The following is a 15,754-nucleotide window of genomic DNA, read 5'->3' on the forward strand; positions in this document are numbered from 1 at the left end:
CCTCTCCCCACCCCTCCGCCTTCCCCTTTACCTGGCCGGGCGCGGCCCGCGGGTGGCCGAGCTGGTCCTTCTGCTCGCCCAGGCGCTCCGCAGCCGAGAGGCTCCGGGTTTGCGTGCGGCTGCTGTTGCTGGTTGAGCAGCGCTGGCGTGGGGGCTGTTCTCACCAGCCGCTGCACAGCCGCCGAGCTGCTGCGGCCGCTGTCCTGGAAGCGCCGGTCGGCGGTAGGAGGAGACCTGGCTGGGCTGCGGCTCTGCGGAGGGCTGGCTGGAGGGCGAGGGGTGGATGGCTAGAGGAGTGATACTGGGGTGAAGGGAGAGGAGGGTGCAGACAAGGAGGAAGGGATCCCGGCCGGGACAGATGGGTGAATGGTCACCAGGCTGGGTGTCTAGGAATGCCTGGCTGGAGGGACTAGCGCCAGAGCAATGGAGAGCTGGCAGGAGTTAGCTGAGTGTGTAGTTAGTGGCGATGCTGGCAGCCTGGGAGCGACATTCCGTTGTTGCAGCGCCAGCAGCTCAGGAATGTCCTAGCCGGGTCCCAGCAGCAGGCGGACTCACCCTTCTCTCCTCCCTATCAAAATCCCACTCAGAAGCCAAATCCCCAAAGGAGAAAGGAAGGGCTCGGCAGCAGCCTTCCCTCCTGCTGCTGATCTAATGCCTCAGTCAGACGTGCCAGGTCCAGCATGAGAGCTGGAGAACAAAGCGTGCGAGCAAGAGTCTGAATATACGTGAAATGTACAGTACCATTGTGCCTCTTACCTTCTGTGTGCCCTGTATGAGACACAGCGGGCTATGTGAGAAAGGGGTGCTTTTTAAAAACATCGGCTATATAGGGAGCATCTCCAGCACTGCAGCGGAGCAAATTATAATGTACAAGGCTGATGAATCACAGAGGAGAAAGAAAGAAAGAAGCACAGAAAGCGTTCCTAATAGCTAATTTGAAGCAGCGGGATCAGAACATGGCTACTACTGCTTTAGCATATGGATTTTAAGTCTCCTCCTCCCCCCGGAGTTATTTGTATCACCAATTTCACCATTCCAAGAAAAGGAGACCAAAAAAAAGTTCCAAGAATTCATACAGGAGCTCACACATTAATTTGCAGGGACTGCACAGATCTTCATGTTTTATTAAATATAAATTAATACAAAAATAGCTTTTATTACATGACATCATATGACACACATGACACATTGTGCTTTGCTTTTACTACAATCACTAGATTGAATATGCAAAAGAGTTAAAAGAAATAAAATGGTGCTGTTACTTGCTCCCTTCAAGCTTATTAGGACATATATTCAAAACTGAAACAACTGATTAACCTTCAGTCTTGGGTTTGGTCCATTTTTTTGTTCTAATGGGTATGTTTTAATAATCTAAAGTCTTAGTAGTATAAAACATAAAGATATTATGGATAGACCATTGTTATCTTAAGAATATAGGAAATGCAGTACTGGAACAGAGCAAAAGTCCATTTAATCTACTGTGTTTAGGGTGTTACCTGTCAGGTCTGTGTTCTTGGGGAACCAGGGTGCAGTATCCAGCCTGTCTGACTCAGGAAGGACACACACACACAGCCCCCCTCTACTTGAACCAAAACTGATCAGAAGAAAGACTTACAAAAAGCAATGAAAAGGTAGCAGGAGACACCCCATCCAGACAAGGGTGACTGGATTAAGGCAACTTCCCTAACCTCATTTGCATCAAAGAGGGAAAGGGAGGCACCTCTGTTAGCATACAGAATGAAGAACAGAGATTCCAAGGCAAGAACCGCACTGAATTCTGGGACCAGAAAAGCAGGAAAGCACTGCACGATGGGGATCTCTGCTTCAGATGTTAATGAACCAATGCCTGCACACATCCAGCTCAGTAGTTATCAGACTAATTCTAACAATAAATCCTTTATTGGTATCCAAAATACTGAAGCTGCCTAATTGCATTGTGAGCTCCCTGGAAGGAACACTGCCCATAGCCAGGAATGATCAGTTCCTATTGTCTAGCCTGAACAAAACAAGGTTGGTATACTCCCTTGAGCCATCAGTTTACCCATAAACAAATCTACTGTTCTCACTTGAACCATTGTTGTTTCCCTACAAAAAAAAAAAAAAAAAGAAAGAAAGAAAAAGAAAAAAACCCTACCCACGCTCAGGTAAGGGTTCTGATGCCTGGATCCAAAATCTGCATCAATTCCATTGGGACTTCATCTTCTTCTGACTGATTGTGCTGGGGGCTCTGCCTGTCTCCAGCACTCCAGACCCTCAGCTACCACCGCCATCTGGGAACCCTGACTGGTTCAAGCTTCAGGGAGTGGAGGGAAACCACCTCTCTCTCTCTCTCTGGTTTTCTAGGTACAGCTTTCTAACCCTGACTTTTGTGATCAGGTATAGTTTTCTAAACCTGACTTTTGTAATAAAATTTAAGCTAGATTTAATATTGTAGCTGTTTTGTTTGTTTGGCTCTCCTTCTATGGTTATTACCTGGCAATAAATAACTTTTATGGTTAAGCTGATTGCTTTCTCCCACCCCCCTTTCTTTTGTGTTGTTGGCTTCCCCATTTGCTCTGCAGCAACGCTCATCTTGCCTAAGATAAATATCTCCGTAGCACCCAAAACTCCTGTGGGGTTTACTCATCCAGTGGGTTACTACCAGAACAATTGTAATGTGAAAGTAGGGATAGGGATGTGCAGAACTTGTGCCATAGGAGGGTGGCAGCTTGGAAGTGCTGCTCGACCCAGCCTGCTAAGTCCAGGGGCATATGAGGGTGGCAGATTGAAAGTGCTGCTCGACCCAGCCTGTTCAGGCATACTCTATTCCAATGCGGTGCTCCTGGCATATGAGGGTGACAGCTTGGAAGTGCTGCTCGACCCAGCCTGCTGAGTCCAGGAACATATAAGGGGTCAGCTTGGGAGTGCTGATTAACCCAATCCACTCAGCCGAGCTCTGTTAATGTGTGTGTGCGCGTTCATCTGATTCTGGGGCTGGAAGAACCCAGCCCTGGGGAACCTAGGTCCTGCAGGATAGCTCCATGGGAGGGAACATGCAGAAGAGAGAAGTAAAGCTCTGTATGAAAACACAAGTGACACAAGCAATACATTGATAGAATTACAGAAATACACCCCCCCCAAAGAGTAACCCTAATAAATAAGCATACCCCCAAAGTAATGGGCAAATCTGGTAAAAAGGGCCCTACCAAATTCATTGCTATGAAAAACGCGTCATGGACTGTGAAGTCAGGTCTTTTGGGTGCTTTTACCCTCTACTATACAGATTTCACATGAGTGACCAGAGTTTCTCAAATTGTGGGTCCTGACCCAAAAGGGAGCTGCAGGGGAGGTCGCAAGGTTATTTTAGGGGGGGTCACAGTATTCCCACTGTTACTTCTGCACTGCCTTCAGAGCTGGGTGGTCAGAGAGCGGCGGCTGTTGGCCGGATGCCCAGCTCTGAAGGCAGCACCCCCCCAGTAGCAGCACAGAAGTGAAGGTGGCAATACTATACTGTGCCACCCTTACTTCTGTGCTGTTGCCTTCAGAGCTGGGCAGCCAGAGAGTGGTGGCTGCTGTCTGAGGGCCCAGTTCTGCAGGCAGCAGCACAGAAGTAAGGGTGGCAATACCATACTACAACTTCTCCGCTGCTGGAAAGTTTACTAATTTGTGCACCAGGCATTGAGATGGGATCCATCTGGGCAGTACCATCCAGCACAGTTCTCTGCTTTGACAGTTTCTCAATAACTGTTATTCTTCAGATGTCATATTTTATCCAGTGCAGATCAGCCAAGTATCCAGTTAGAATATTATCCCCCCACTTTCTCTCTTTAAATATCTCTCAGCAAGCTATCATGTGGTCTACTGCTCCTGTTATTTGTCATCCTATTAAAACAAAATATAAACAGTTACTGGAAAGAGGTGTCAATAATCAACACAAAAATCTATACATTGCTTTTTATGTAGTCAACTTCAACAAGAATCAACAGAAACGGAAAAATAAAAACGACCTACTATGAATGTTCTCCCCCAATTCAGATTAGATAGTACTTCAACATCTTCACTATACAAAGTGACTTTTATCAACTTCTTATATTTGGTACTTCCCCCAGCTTCATTAAGCATGCTTTAGACATACTTACCATGTGTCAGCATGGTTTATGTGCTCTGTTGTGTCTAGCTCTCCTACTAGACTTGCTAATTTTTCTAGACACTACACTATTCATTTTCTTTTTCTATTCCTGTAAACCTTCAATAGAGTTGTGGGAGCTCACAGAAATGCAATGTTCATTTAGGGCCAGATTTAGGAAAGCACTAAATTAAGTGCTCAAGTGCCGTCCTGAATAGTTGTGTTTTACTGAACCAGCAGCACCTTAGCTGTCAAATATATAAATAACTATCACAAGGTGTTAAATGTTGGGAAAGCATGAATACCAGTGTATAAGGCATATAGATTTCATATAAACTGACTTAAATATTATGGACCAAAGCCTGACGTTCTTATTCAGTTTTTATGTTTGTATTCAGTCTTTACTCAGACAAAACTCTCAGTTAAGTCAAAGGGAATGTTGCTTAAGTAAGGACTGAGAGGAAGATAATTAAAGTCATGATTTGACTCTATTTATTAGTTAGTATTTACACAGATTTTTAAGGTGCTCATTATTAACATAGTGTCTGGGTGCTCACGGAATAGAAGCTCATTGAAACATCATGATATAATTGCCTTGGTTACAAACTGGAAGAACTATCTGTGACCCTTAGAGCATCCCAAGGCCAGAAGGAACACTGTTGTCATGATATTTACCCAAAAGGTGGAATGTAATATATCATTGGAAAACCAATAACTTACTTCTCATTAACATTCTTGCATGATGTATGTATGATCAACCTACACAGAACTTTACAGATGGGCTGGAAATATGAGACTAAAAGGTGTTTAAACCAGGCATGTCAGGGAGAGTTCACTCCAGACAAGTTTACTCCAGATAAAGGAAAGAGGCCAACACCTCAAATCAGGTGTAGCCAAATTCAGTAGGCTATTCATTTGTAGTGGAGGTTACAGGAAGAGATCATTTGCATTGTAAAAGTCACCAGTGCGGGAGAAGACAGCACAGAGTCTACACCAGGCAGCGTGGCATCCACATCTACCAGGGAAAAGGAATTCTCTCTGGGGACACATTTCAGAAGATACATTTCACAGATTTACTGGACTACAAAGAGAGGGAGAATAAACCCCTAAATTATTCTTCACCTGAGGAGACAAAGAAACCGAGCATTTTATGTTCTGTGAAGGGTCCTGGCCAGACAGTTTGGGCAGCCATGCTGGAAGAGACTTGGTGAGAAACTTCTCTGAACAAGAGATTTAAATCAGGTTTTAGCCTTAGAGGCATATTTTTACTTTTGTTTCTGTAACCATTTCTATCTTTATTTCTTATACTTGGTATCACTTAAATCTATGACTTTTGTTTAATAAATGGGTTTTACTTTTAATATAAACCAAGACAGTACTGTGATTGAAATAAGTGTGTTTGTCAAACGCCAATTAAATTAATGAGTTGCAATGTATTGTCTGCAGTGTTTTAAGGAAGCAATGAACTTAATAATGTCTCCAGCTTCCACCCCGGTCACATCACACGATCCATCGTCTACAGCCAAGCACTGAGGTACAATCGCATCTGCTCCAACCCCTCAGACAGAGACCAACACCTACAGGATCTTCACCAAGCATTCTCAAAACTACGATACCCACACAAGGAAATAAAGAAACAAATCAACAGAGCCAGACGTGTACCCAGAAGCCTCCTGCTACAAGACAGGCCCAAAAGAGAAACCAACAGAACTCCGCTGGCCATCACCTACAGTCCCCAGCTTAAACCTCTCCAACGCATCATCAGTGATCTACAACCCATCCTGGACAACGAACCCTCACTTTCACAGACCTTGGGAGGCAGGCCAGTCCTTGCCCACAGACAACCTGCCAACCTTAAACATATTCTCACCAGCAACCACGCACCGCACCATAACAACTCTAACTCAGGAACCAACCCATGCAACAAACCTCGATGCCAACTCTGCCCACATATCTACACCAGCAACACCATCACAGGACCTAACCAGATCAGCTACAACATCACCGGCTCATTCACCTGCATGTCCACCAATGTTATATATGCCATCATATGCCAGCAATGCCCCTCTGCTATGTACATTGGCCAAACTAGACAGTCACTACGCAAGAGGATAAATGGACACAAGTCAGATATCAGGAATGGCAATATACAAAAACCTGTAGGAGAACACTTCAACCTCCCTGGCCACACAATAGCAGATGTAAAGGTAGCCATCTTACAGCAAAAAAACTTCAGGACCAGACTCCAAAGAGAAACTGCTGAGCTCCAGTTCATTTGCAAATTTGACACCATCAGATCAGGATTAAACAAAGACTGTGAATGGCTATCCAACTACAGAAGCAGTTTCTCCTCCCTTGGTGTTCACATCTCAACTGCTAGCAGAGCACCTCACCCTCCCTGATTGAACTAACCTTGTTATCTCCACACTGATTTATACCTGCCTCTGGAGATTTCCATTACTTGCATCTGAAGAAGTGAGGTTCTTACCCACGAAAGCTTATGCTCCCAATACTTCTGTTAGTCTCAAAGGTGCCACAGGACCCTCTGTTGCTTTTTACAGATTCAAACTAACACGGCTACCCCTGTGATACCTTAATAATGTCTGTGAGTGTTTCAGGAGAAGGCTGGACACTGCAAAGAGATGTCTCCGGGGAACTCGTAAACTGGAGTGTGCTGTAAGTTACCTGCAAAGCAAGGTTAAGTCTTGAGGAGTTTGCTCATAAGAAAGACAGGCTGGTGTGGCAGAGAGCTGACACACAGCCTTATCTGCAGCAAAGCTCACTCTTGCTGAAGCAGAGAGGTGGCTTACAGTTTTGGGTGTACCGAACAGCATCTCACCGTATCATATGGGGGAGCTGGAGCAGCAGTGACCTAAGTATTCTTAATATTTACCGGAGTTCGGTGCTTTGTGGAGGTGACCTTCCAGAGTTCTGAGGGGAAGGAAGAGTGATGTTTGACATCAACCAATTCACACATTAACATTAGGGTGTGTCTCTTATACAAAATAGTTGCTTACTTATCATTTTGACCCCCAAAAGTGTTCACAATGTCACATCCCAAAGGATGGGAATGTATTCGGGTAAACAGGAAAAGTTTTAACTCCAGGAAAGGGCATAGGGAATTCAAGAACCCAGTTTGGATCAGCCTTCTACTCAGGGTTTGGTGTAGTAAGGAGAATCAATTCTCAGAAGATTTAGGAATAACAATATATAGGATCCAATTGTGATCTCACATTAGTTGTACCAACAAGACAGTATAACAAGAAAAGATTTACAGTGATATAATTGAGCAATCAGGTTATAGTCTATATTAAAATAAATAAAACAAAATTTACCATAATATAGAATAAATACACAAGTCACGAGAAATTCTGTAGTACTCACAGTCCAAATGGAAGCATATCTGTTTAAGCCTAACATAAAGTATTATCTCCACTACTCTTATTCTTTTGAATTCTATGAGTACTATGATACATATATATGTTCTAACCTATTGCATATAATAACCTGCATGCCATGTAATTCCTGATGGGTTAATAACTGATTGTGGACTAAAATATATAAATAACTCAGTTCACCAATTGTCTAGAAAGCATCTGTTTAAATATGTTTCATCAAGTTCATATGATCACAAACAAATGGGGTAGTTGAGAGTTCTCTTCACACATCACGGAATCTTCTAACAAGGAAAAACTACATGTTCTTGATTCAAATGTTTTACTGATGGTTTACTGTATTATGCCACTGTGTAAAGTCATTGCATTACACCTATAATGCAGTTATCCATTTAGAAGTGAATGGCCAGAAAGACATGAACATTTCTGTCTACCACAAGATTACATCTAGCACTGAAGATGATCAGCTCTAAAATGGTGGCAAAACCACCCTAAATTAGTAGAAAAAACAAATGTCATTGCAGAATTGAACAAATACTATGCCAACTCTGAAGAAATTTGTGAAAATGCTGATGGGCAATGCCATGGTGGGTGATCACTGCCTTAGATATTTACTCACAGTCATGATTACAGAATTTCACTATGGGGTGTGGATGAATGGAACTTGTATGCAAATTAGTATGTAAATAAGCTGCATATTTATGAACAACAGTGAAATAGCTGATTTCTAAAAAGCAAAACTTTTCCAAGATCTTGACTGTTTTAGAAAATGGTCAGCTGTGGTTTCTTTTAGTCTACTTATGTCTTCTGTCAGCTCTTGATGAAGATTAAAATATTGTTCAGGAATGGTAGTACATTATTACTTTTTCAGGTATGCAAGAGAGAAAAAAAGAATGCTCTCCAGAAGACATAGTCACTGAGAGAGTAGCAAGTATCCTTAACAATTAAACTATAGACATTGTGAAAGAACATTGGGTCATACTAAGCCAAAGTTTCAGTAAAATTATTATGTATTGCCTCCTTTGCTAGTATTGAGACTGGAGCTTGAGTTTCCTTTGATTTATACCAGTGTGAATGAGAAGTTATTCCACAGAGGTTAATTGAGTTACAGCTGTACAAACTGTTGTAAGTAAGAAGAGAATCAGACCCAGGATCTTCATTATCAGGCAAGCAGTGGTTAATCACACCTCCCCCTGTATCAGCCATTTGTCATTCTGACAGACTATGCCAGATACATCCATGCTATAATTCCTCTGACATCAATGAAGTTGTGCCAGCAATGATTGTGGCTTCATACAGTAGGTATAAACAGAGGAGATGGGGTCTGCATTACCAACTGGATTAGATACAGCTTTGAACCTCAGATAAAGAGTCAGATTGGTCACTGCATTGCTCCAGTTTTACACTGGTGTAATGCCATAGATTTCAGCGGTGCTATGGCAACATATATTTGGCAAAACACAGTGATGAATAAGGTCCAAGGGCTCTATTACACATCCAGAGGCCGAAAAGCCAGTCCACTCTAACACTAATGTAATGAAAAACCCACAGAAACAACAAAAACACACCTGAAGAAATCATTAATGAATTCCAAAATAATATTAAAATAATGTGATCTTTTGCTTTAATCTAGATCAGAAGTGGTCATGCAATGAGTTAATTAAATTAAGAACGAGAGGAGCTAGCAGCAGCAGCACTGTGGGAGGGAGTGATTCAGGTTGAGTATTCTCTTGGCCTAAAACCTGGAGGTAGGACTACATCCCAGCAGCCACCCCATCCCCTTCTAGGAGCAACCATGTAAGGCAGGAACCCCCAGCAGGTCAAAAACACTCAGAGGACTGCTGCAACTTCAAACTGGGAGCATGCCCCAGTGATGTCTTGAGTATGGTGTTCATTTCTGTTTACAGATAGGAATGATTGTTGAAAAGTAGGTGGCTAGAAGACTGACCCTAAAAGAGAGATTTGGAGGGATGTTACTATTGAGTAGGTTTTATTTCAGCACTTTTGTAGGGCTTTGCATGAGAGGAGAATTTTGTACTTTTCTTTTTAAATAGTTAACCAGTAGCAAGATGCATAACGTTGGCAAAATAAATTCAATTTTTTAATAAAAGTTACCTAGAAATTAGGTTAGGTGCAACAGTTAAAATTGGGGGAAAAGGGAACTAACATGACTTGTGCCTATCATCAACTTGATTATTGTGCTTGGATGTTGTATCCTTTTTTTCCTATTCTTTGTCAGTTATCCATCTTTTTAGACTGCAAACTCTTCAAGTGGGAACATGCCTTCTTATATGTTTGGATAGCACCTAGCACAAGGGGCCCTCTTCCGTGATTGGGGTTTCTAGGCACTGCCACAAAACAAATAAATAGTGATAATGATGATGACCAAAGCAGAAAAAGCATTTGTCTCTTTTGACTATCATATCTGTCTCCATCCTTTGTTTAGTGACAATAGGAAGCTATTTCCTCTCTGTCACTCAACCCTGAAACCTGAGGATCATATTTGTCTCCTCTTTCTCCCTTGCCCCTCATGTCTAATAGGTGAGCAAATCCTGATGCTTCTTCCTCCATTTCTCTAAGATCTGTTCTTTTCCTACCCACACCATGAAATCTCTCACCTAGACTCTCATCATCTCCTGTCTTGATTTTTGCAACATCCCAGTTTTTAGTTCCCCTATCACTTTCATTGCCCCCTCCAATCCATACAAAACACTGCTACTAAAATAATCCTTTATTGCCCCCTGCTTTGATCAGACCACCATACTCTTTTAGTCCCACTACTGGCTCTCTTTCCAACTCATTAGATTTAAACTTCTTGTTACCACCTTCAAAACCCTGCATGACTCTCCCGCCTCCCCACCCTTACTTATCTTCCCTTGTTTCATAACTTTATTCTGGGTCCACTCCCCCCATGACTGCACACCTGTCAGAACCCCACAATATTGTTCTGTGCTTTTTTTCTATGCTATCTCATATGCACAGAAAGACCTCCAGGAGCTCATCCTCAAAAGCCCCCAACTTTTCCATCTGTATGTCACTTCTGAAGACCTAACTTTATCATGATGCCAGAAGGAAATTTATTAATTGACTTTTCATGCATGAGGAGTAAATTACCTAGTACATATCCTATTTATTTATATTTATTAACACAACTGTATGTTTGACTTCTGAAATAATCACAGAGAAATGTCCAGAGATTGTGATGAGATTATTTTTGTCAGGATGTTGCATCAACAAGGCCCTTATGGGTCCCTGAAAGCAGAGAAAAACTGAAGTAATGATATAGTTAAGCCACACCCTTGACGTGTCCCAAGCCCCACCTACTATGGGCCAATATAGAATTCTCACACCAGCTTTACATCAGCCAGGAAGGGTGTCAACGTGCCTCAGTGGGTCACAACCAAGAATACCAAATTCAGGACAAACTAGTGGGCAATAGGGCAGACACCCCTCCTCCCCCAAACTGGTGGTTATTCTTCTATGATATACCAAACCAGCAACAAAAGTAAACTTCTGTCTCACCACACTGGCTAACAAGAAGTCAGACATGCAGCCTTCTTAGGTATTCCAGTCCTCGTTTCAACACCCAGACACTAGACTTAATGAAGAGTGGTTATTTAAAACCAATTTAATCAACAAAAGGGTTCTTCTGATCCCAAAAGACCAGCCACATAGCCAGGTCAATATATAACTCAGATCTTAACCAATAATAACACTGTTGCCAGTCCTTTAGTATCTAATATTTCCAGGTTTATTTATAAGAAAAAAGAAAGAGGTGAGAGTTAAAATTGGTTAAAGGAATCAAATACAATAATTGCAGCATTCTTGGATCAGGTTTGACGCAGTGATAGTATAAACTGCTGGCTTGTTAAGTTGCTGGTTGCTTCCAAATGATTGGAAGGTCCTCAGTCCTTTGGTTAGAATGCTCCCATTAGTATTAGTCCATAGTCCAGAGATCAGAGCAGGAAAGAGGCAAAATGGAGATGTTTCCAGGGCCTCTTATAGCTTCTGCCATGTGGAGGGAAACTCATTGTTCCAAGCAAAGCCCTCAGCAGTCAGCACAGTTTGTAGAAAAGTACAGGCACAAGTTGGAGTAGTCTAGTGTCTCACGAGCTGGTCACATGCCCTTGCATGCTTCAATGAGTCATAATAGGGCCATTACCCATATTCTAGTTAGAATGTCCACAAGCAAGTTCATCGGGTGGGGATAAGCTTCTTCCATGGCCCATAGAGTTAATTGATGGGCCTTCAACTTGAATAGTCCCTTCACGATGTGTGGCTAGACTGGATGTAAACTACCTTGTGGATGTTACCACAGGAGCAAACACATTTGAAATACAGGTACATAGTCAATATTCATAGCTTCAGATACTAAAATGACACATGCATACAAATAGGATAATCATGTTCAGCAAATCATAACTTTTCCATTGACACCTTACATGATACACTTTGTACAAGATTTGTTGCAATTGTTTAACAGTGGTAGCAACAATGATATACATGGTCCCATTTTAATCAGATAACATCACAAAGGGCCCTTTGCAGAGGGCTATTCTCAAGGGGTTGTTTCCACCCCTTTTAAAGCACCCTTTTCAACTGCTAAGGCAGCATTCAAGGGCCTTAGCATAACTGAGAACAGTCCCAGGATCTGGGAGTTATTGAGAGACAATAAATATAGACCACTACAATGTCATTTTTACAGAATCTCTTTTCAGAGCAGAACCATGTGTTAACACAAGCACTGATGACTGTGAACTAGTTATAATGGAAAAATTACCTGTGTAGTATTGTGTAATGGACAGACACCAGAGTGCGAACTTGGAGAAATGGGAGTAGGGCCTGATCTACTTAAAACATAATGGAAGTTTGGCCATGGAAGGGCAAAAGATCAAGTCCTAAACAACCAGAAAATAATACAGATATGGGGGAATATTCTGTCATTTGACTTGGAGTATCACCCAATTTCTTAACTAGAATTATACCACAACCCGTGAAACAAGAATAAGCAAATCAACATGTCATGTGTAATATTCTCACGTTTCTTCATAAAGTGCTGTTTTCTATAGGATGGACACTGATTTTTCTTTAATGCAGCAGTTATTTTTCTGAATTCTCTATTATTATTTACTGCCTTCTTGAGAGGCTCAAGTTACTGACACAGCATAATGCCATTTGCTTTACGGGTTTTTTTGCAGTAAACCATTGGTTCCCAAACTTGTTCCACCGCTTGTACAGAGAAAGCCCCTGGTGGGCTGAGCCAGTTTGTTTACCTGCCGTGTCCGCAGGTTTGGCCGATCGCGGCTCCCAGTGGCCGCTGTTCGCTTCCAGCAGCTCCCATTGGCCTGGAGCAGCAAACTTCAGCCACTGGGAGCCGCAATTGGCCGAATCTGCGGACGCGGAAGACAAACAAACCGGCCCGGCTGCCAGGGGCTTTCCCTGCACAAGCGGCAGAACAAGTTTGGGAACCACTGCAGTAAACGATAATGCTGTCTTCCAACCCTGCCACATAATTGTACATAGTGACTAGACAGTCAGCTGTGCCAAGCTCTGTTCAAAGCAGATGAGGAGAAAGGGAGCACAAAAGGTTTACTTTTGCTCTCCCTTAATCTCCAGGGCTGCCAAGATTGTTGTAATTGCCACTGGCTTTTAATGGCTCCCAAGGTTTCGCAGGTCTCAGATCTCTGGAGAGCAGCACCCTCTAGAAAGGATCCAGCATGTGCACACCTACTATTGTCAGGGGGCCAAGAGGACATGGGGTATAGTCAGCTATGCTGGGGGAATCCTCAGATGCCTACTAAGGGTAGCTTTGTGGCCATTTTCTGACACTCAATTGATGTAAAGAGCCATAGCTTGGGTCAAAATAAGGCCCCTTAATTTTGTTAGTACCTTGCAAAAGTTTTCCTGCTTATTATCTGCATATAACACATTTGATTTCATATATTAAAAAACCCTCTCTATATTGGTGGGATTTTTTATTTTATTTACTTCATTTTTCTTCTGAATATAACATCTACCATGTAGCATTCTATGTTTTTAACTAGATGAAGTACCATAGCATGTCCTAGCATATTGTGTTTTGTCTTATAGTTAGATTGTAAGCTTTTGGGGGCAGGGCGTGTCTTTCTGTTCATTGCTTGTACAGCCCAGCACAATGACCAGAGCTTCTGGATGCTAAGATAATACAAAAAATAAGTGAAAAATAATAATATAGTGAAAATCACCTTCCAGAAAATTACATAGTGCAGTGAATTGGTTTTATTGTATATGTAGGTGATGCACCATAAACTCTAATGTTAATATTATTGTTTTAGGTATATTTTAACATAAATGGTTTATTTTGGTGTTAACAAACACTACAAAAATAACAGTCAGTCACTTTGTAGGCAAATGAATACTTTTCTCATATAACCAAAATTTAAAACAGTATATTATGAAATTACGTGTAATAACTACTACAGTGTTCTCTTAGGTCCACAATCTACAACACTTTGACCCCCTTCCCCCCAAACAGACAGACAGACAAAACCTCCCAACCCCCACAATTTACTTAGATCAAATTTACTTACACCAGAATTAATTAACACAGATTTCCATTGATGTAATCTAGAAATTTTATGGCCCTGACCCTGAAATTGGACCCATGTGGCTGGACACTCCCACTCAGGTAAAACCACATTGCAGAATCTTGGCCTGTGTCAGGATTAGTTAATTGTTTCTCTGATCAGTTTGAGAAAAGTAACAGTTACTGTTATATCTACAGCAAACATAAATTAGATATTTTACACTACCTGATGGCAAGCATAACACATAGTGTAATCAATAAGGTCCATGTGCCTGCTGTGATTATTCTGCACGTTGCTACATTTTCTGCAGGTTAGTGTTTTTCTTGTGGCCCTTTTACACCTCCTTAGAGCTGATTTAAGACTTATTGTTCTTAGTTCACAGTAACTGTGATAAAATCAAATTATTTGCCTGCAAAAGAAGAAAATTGAATAAGGGCATAAAAAGGAAGCTCCACTTGCTATAGAGCACTTTCACGATATCTAAGGAAAATTAAGCTCATGTGAATTCTTTGTGAAGAAAACAAACTATTCTTTCAGTCAGTATTTTGCATGGTCTGTGAGTTGTGCCAGTCAGTGAATCTGAAAGAAGAAAGCCACTTCTCACATCTATAGATCACTGTCCAGATATCTTGATATTGGAGGCTAGCTAGAAAGCTAATTATTATTCTTATTTGTTTTTAATAGCATCTACAATGGGCTATGTGCATCACAGTCACAGAAGTAAACATGGTGTCTACTCTGAATACTTTATATAATAGAAATTATTATTAACTATTATTATTGCTGTCACTCCTAGGAACCTCAGTCAAGGAACAGGGTCCCATTAAGCAAGGCACTATGCAGGCAAATAAAAAAGGCAATTCCCATCTTGAAGCAGAGCTCTATGTGGCTCAACAGCTTGTATCTCTTACCAACAGAAGTTGATCTATTAAAGACATTATCTCATCTTCCTTGTCTCTCTAATATCCTGGGACCCCACAGGGCTACAATAACACTGTATAACTCCTGTCCTGTCAGACACTAGGTGTCAGATGGTTGTAACAGGTGGGCTAAAGAGACAACTAGGGTGAGAGGAGGCAGGAAGGGATGATGAGGTAAGAAAATGAACAGAACTTGGCAGCAAAATACAAGTCCTTGCTTGCCATTTGTGGTAGATAGATAGATAAACCAATTGCAACAAGAAAGTGAATGTCTGCATTCAGGTACATAAAATGTTGTTATAAGAAGGAAGGCGAAAAATGGTTCTCCTTAACCACCGAGGATAGGACAAGAAGCAATGGGCTGAAATTGCAGCAAGGGTGGTTTAGGTTGGACATTAGGAAAAACTTCCTAACTGTTGTCAGGGTGGTTAAGCACTGGAATAAATTGCCTATGGAGGTTGTGGAATCTCCATCATTGGGGATTTTTAAGAGCAGGTTGGACAAACACCTGTCAAGGATGCTCTAGATCAGTGGTTCCCAAACTTTAACAGACCGCGAACCCCGTTCACTAAATTGTGAAATCTCGTGAACCCTCTCCTAAAAATGAATATTTTCAGGGATTTAAGTTTAAATTTCCTCAGTGTGATGGATGCATTTGCTTTGCTCTGTATAGCTCTTGGAAGTCCGGAACCACTGGAGAAAGATAAAATCTCAGGTCTGATTCAGCATCCGGCACCACTCTCCCTGGGGTTCGGGCTGCTGGCTCCC

Source organism: Malaclemys terrapin, chromosome 3 (genome assembly GCF_027887155.1).
Source record: "Malaclemys terrapin pileata isolate rMalTer1 chromosome 3, rMalTer1.hap1, whole genome shotgun sequence".
In the NCBI taxonomy this organism is placed as follows: Eukaryota; Metazoa; Chordata; order Testudines; family Emydidae; genus Malaclemys; species Malaclemys terrapin.